This window comes from Bidens hawaiensis, unplaced genomic scaffold (genome assembly GCF_021521415.1).
Source record: "Bidens hawaiensis isolate Kalapana, Puna unplaced genomic scaffold, B.hawaiensis_p1.1 tig00005453_1, whole genome shotgun sequence".
NCBI lineage: Eukaryota > Viridiplantae > Streptophyta > Magnoliopsida > Asterales > Asteraceae > Bidens > Bidens hawaiensis.
The window spans coordinates 1,237,956-1,243,042 of record NW_027491347.1 but is presented as its reverse complement, the minus strand read 5'-3'; the positions used below and the strand labels follow the sequence as shown (position 1 = coordinate 1,243,042).

The window sequence follows — 5,087 nt, the reverse complement described above, 5'->3', positions numbered from 1 at the left end:
CCTAAAGTGACATCTTTTTTGTGAGTTTTTTATAAACTTTTGATCTTTAATCTTGTTTATACTTCTATTGCAACTTAAAGTTTAAAATTAGGGGTTTTTATGGAATCAAGACTCAAGATTACAATTTTATCTTATAATGAAATGAGCTCTTTTCATAAGATGATTATATCTGGTTTAATTAAGCAATCCCAATTCCCAAACACCCAAATCATTTCTGTTCACAATAATAAGTTTTAACTTTTAAGTGATACCCAAAGCTCCAAACACCTCTAAAAGTACTAGTTCTGTGTTGGTTTCTGTTAAAGTTTTGATCTTTAATCTTGTTTTTTGTTTTCTTGTTCTTTTGCAGATTAAAGTCATGGGATAGGTAAATTGAACACAGTTTGACTGTTGACCGTTGACCATTGATCGTAACGTTCTTTCCCAACAATTTCGCCAACATGAGCCAATTGAGTGTTGAAACTGAAGATACTTTTGCTACTTTACTGGAACTGGCTGCAAATAATGACATTGAAGGGTTCAAAAAGTCAACTGAATCGGACCCGACTGGTATCGATGAAGTTGGACTGTGGTACGGTCGCCAAAAGGGGTCAAAACAAATGGTTCTTGAACACCGAACCCCGTTAATGGTGGCTGCAATGTACGGAAGCATTGATGTTTTGAAGTATATTCTTAATCGGTCAAAAGCCGATGTGAATCAGTTATGTGGTGTTGATAAAACCACTGCACTTCATTGTGCTGCTTCTGGCGGATCTTTAAACGCAGTCGAAATCGTTAAACTGTTGTTACTTGCGGGTGCTGACTGGAACTTGATAGATGTTAATGGGCTTCGACCTGTGGATGTTATAGTTGTTTCACCTAAGTTTCCCGATATGAAAAAGACACTTGAAGAGGTTCTACGCGTCGATGGTGAAACTACCGTTTTGCCCCTGCCTGAGCCGGAACCGGAGTCGGAGCCAGAAACAGAAAATGAAACAGAACAAGACCCGGAATTAGATTTGGAACGCTCTTTAAAGGCGTTGGCTTTTAGTGACCCGAAACGGGAGTACCCAGTCGACCCTTCATTACCCGATATCAAGAATAGTATTTACTCAACTGATGAGTTTCGGATGTACTCGTTTAAGGTCCGGCCATGTTCACGGGCCTACTCTCATGATTGGACCGAATGCCCGTTTGTTCACCCGGGTGAAAACGCTCGTCGGCGAGACCCACGGAAATACCATTATAGCTGTGTCCCATGTCCCGACTTCCGCAAAGGGACGTGTCGAAGAGGCGATATGTGCGAATACGCGCACGGGGTTTTCGAGTGTTGGTTACATCCGGCCCAGTATCGGACCCGTCTTTGTAAAGATGGGTCCGGGTGTAACCGACGCGTCTGTTTCTTTGCACATGCACAAGAAGAGCTTCGCTCGCTGTTTGTGTCAACGGGCTCTGCAGTCCCGTCACCTCGGTCTGGTTCAGGCCCTGGCCCAAGTGCCTTGGATTTTGCTGCAGCCATGAGCTTGATGTCAGCCCAGGGGGCGGGCCCAGGGCCGAGCCTTAGCCCGTCTTTCACACCACCTATGTCTCCAAACGCCAATGGCAACTGGGCCCCACCGAATGTCCCGTCTTTGCATTTACCGGGAAGTAACCTTCAGTCGAGTCGTTTAAGGTCGTCTCTAAACGCCCGAGATATTGATCAAGAACTTAACATGCAGCTTTTGAATGAATTGAACCGACAACAAAGGACGATTTTAACCCCGACAAAACTCGATGATATTTTTGCAGCTGAGAGCTCGTCTCCAAGATTTTCTGATCAGTCAGTTTTTTCCCCGAGACATAATTCATCGGTTTTTAATCAGTTTCAGCAACAACAAAGCATGTTATCACCAATCAACACAAATTTCTCAGCAAAAAATCCGGCCTTTTCGGTTCAGTCGGTTCAGTCTCCTGGTAGAATGTCCCCGAGAAGCATTGACCCGATTTCACCTATGAGTTCTCGGGTTTCGATGTTGGCACGTGAGAATCAGCATCAGTTTAGGAGCTTAAGTTCACGGGAGCTCGGGTCAAGGTCGTCTAATGTCACGGGCCCGGGTGTTGACCTGTGGTCAAAATGGGGTTCGGGTAATGAGAAAGCTGATTGGGGGGTTAATGTTAGTTCTGATGAATTCGATAGGCTTCGAAGATCTTCGTCTTTTGAAAATGGTGGGAATAATAATAATGGGGAGGAACCTGATCTGTCATGGGTTCAATCTTTGGTTAAAGAAACACCTCTGGAAAGGATGTCGGGTGGTGACGGGTCGTTTGATGAAGGTGGTAGCGGTGGCGGTGAGAAGTCAAACTTGCAGGTTGACCAAATCGATCAATCGGCATTGAGCACATGGATTGAGCAAATGCAGCTTGATCAACTTGTTGCTCAACAAAATTGAAATCTTGGAAGGCGGTAAATAACAAAGATCCGAATTTTGTTCGGTTTCGGTTTTGATTTTTGGGATGGAAATTTGCAGCAAAAAGGAGTAAGAATCAAGATTCTCTCCAGTTATTTTTAATTTAATTATGATATGATACACGCAGAAGTTAGAAAAACTAGAAGAACAAGATGATCTTGAAACTAGAAGTTTTCTAAAAAAGAATTACCAATATTAATTATTATTAATGTTTATATGACAGTAAATTTGCCTCCTTTTTCTTGTTCTTGAGAGATGCAAGGTGTTGGCTGATGTAATCATGTCTAGTGCAGATCCCAATAGTGTTTTGGTAAGGATGGTGATGATGATGATGATAACTTATGTAGCAATGATTTGGATTAATATAATTCTGTTCAGTTATTATATAAATCACATTTTCAAGAATTTTATTTTCTTGGTGTGAGATTTTGGATCCAAGTTACATTTTTTATGGTATTTCAAACATTGATGATCATTGTATGGTTAAGTTGGTTTAAGGATGAGTTTAAGATAGGTTTGTAGAAATCTTGACGGTTAAATTTTAACCGTCAAGATCTCAATGGGAATTTTCGGGTCTCACAAAATGACCCATGAACCTGATTACTAATGAGTAATTTACGAGTTTTGAATTTAATCTTTAGAATTAACTACGAGACTGGAAATATCAAAATCCTTCCTAAACACGGCCAATTATAGTTGTCTCAAAAGACTATGGTTTTATAAGGCTTAATCTTAATTTTCTAAGTTAATTTACTTTTAGTATCAATCTTTTAAGAAATTACGTATATGATTATAGCTCTTTGGAAGTTTTTGTGTTGAGAGTAAACATTCGTCCATGTTAAGGACACAAAATGTAACGATTAAGCAGACAATTAACATTTAACTAGGATTTAGGACCCGCGCTTCGCGACGGGACCATTGAATCGAACAAAAACACATACGTAAAAAAGTTAAACTATAAACTTGGTGCCGAAGCGAAGTCATTCTGTATCAAGTTACAACATCGAAACTAAACAAAAGAAACAAAGCCGTTTATACCAAAACACAACAAATTATATCATATGTCGAACCAAAAAAACCGCGTGTTACAGCTGCGAACCAACACAAATTTGGTTACTATCAACGGTACCAACACAAATTCGTAAACATAAATTAATAAGCCAAAAAAAAAGTATTTTAAAGGCGAGGTATCAAACGTTGAAACGCGGATATAAAACCACGTGACGATGTGATATTTTTAAATCATGAAAAAAATTTCGGTCATTGTAAAGACAGACTATAAAAATATGAAAGCAAAGTTTAAGAAAACTATTTAACCGAAAAATAAAACATGTAAAGCCGACACTCGCTCAAGTTTAGTGTTTAAAAATATAGTTTGTTAAGTATTTTATTTAGTTTAACAAAAAATAAAATAAAGAAAATAAAATCCATCATTTTAATTGTGATATTATGGATAATGATTTAGTAGTTATAATTAATAAAATATTAAAATAATGAATAGTAAAAGGAATAGTAATTTTGTGAGTGAAGAAAAATCCTCTATTTAATATATATATATATATATATATATATATATATATAATATGCATGCGGGTAATTTAACATCACTTGAACACCAAATAGTTGTATAATCTTAGTCATTTCATTTCTACGCAATCATTCAAAGCTAATTATTCATAGTATCAAACTATCGATTCATAATAGTCAAATATTTATTTTCATTAAGCAATTCCAAACACCCATCTTTTGTTTTGATTTTATGATTATTTAGGACCAAAATAATCATAACTATTTGTTCTAAAGTGTTTAAAGATATTGGTGTTAGGCTTTTAAATTTTGATTTGATTTAATTCAAGATTGCAATTTTATTTTAGTGACAACTTTTCCTATAACTAATTTCTTGTGGCCATAACTATATTTTATTTGTTTAGATTGGGAATGGGATTATGGTGAAATTAGTGGATTATTGACAAAAAAAAAAATAATATGTGATGTGAGATTTCCAAATCTCTAAAGGTAGATTTGGGATGGTGAGTTGTGGGATTATGTGGATGGGGAACCTGCCATTTGTTATGATTCTATTCTATAACACAAAGTTTTCTCCTTTATATTATTTTTATTTTTATTTTTATTTTTTAAGTATATCTTTTTTAATAAATAATTTAATATATGTGGAGATGAGGATGAGATTCTCAATTGCACAACCTTTTTAATTGTCTAGAAATAATGAATCTTGATACTTTACAAGAGATGAGATTTAGATGAGGCCTTGGGCAAATGCCCAATTTATATTCTTTAAAATGGTACTTACGCTTTTCACATATGTTTCATGTTCATAGATTCCAGAAAGGATATGAAAATCATTCTGGTTTAAGATTGTATTGTGTTCGTGTTGTTTGTTCGAATCTATCTGTTTAGTATTCGCTTACAAATATGAATAACATCTGATCATGTATTAGTAAATTAAACGAATAACGCGAATAACTCTAGCTATGTGAACTTTTCTGATTAGATTGATTTTAAAAAAGTTGAATTTGTTTAATTATTTGAATAATATAAAGAAGAGTTGTATTGAAGATAAAATTGGTATAAATGATTTTGAGTTGAGCCTTTTCTTTAACCCAAAATTTACTATTATCTAACATTTTTTAGTACCTTATT

General features: G+C 35.8%; 1 pseudogene; it reads left to right on the top strand.

Annotated features, from left to right (window-relative positions):
• Positions 1-258: 258 nt before the first annotated feature.
• LOC143629782 (zinc finger CCCH domain-containing protein 30 pseudogene) lies at positions 259-2,720 on the top strand (annotated as a pseudogene).
• The last annotated feature ends 2,367 nt before the right edge of the window (positions 2,721-5,087 follow it).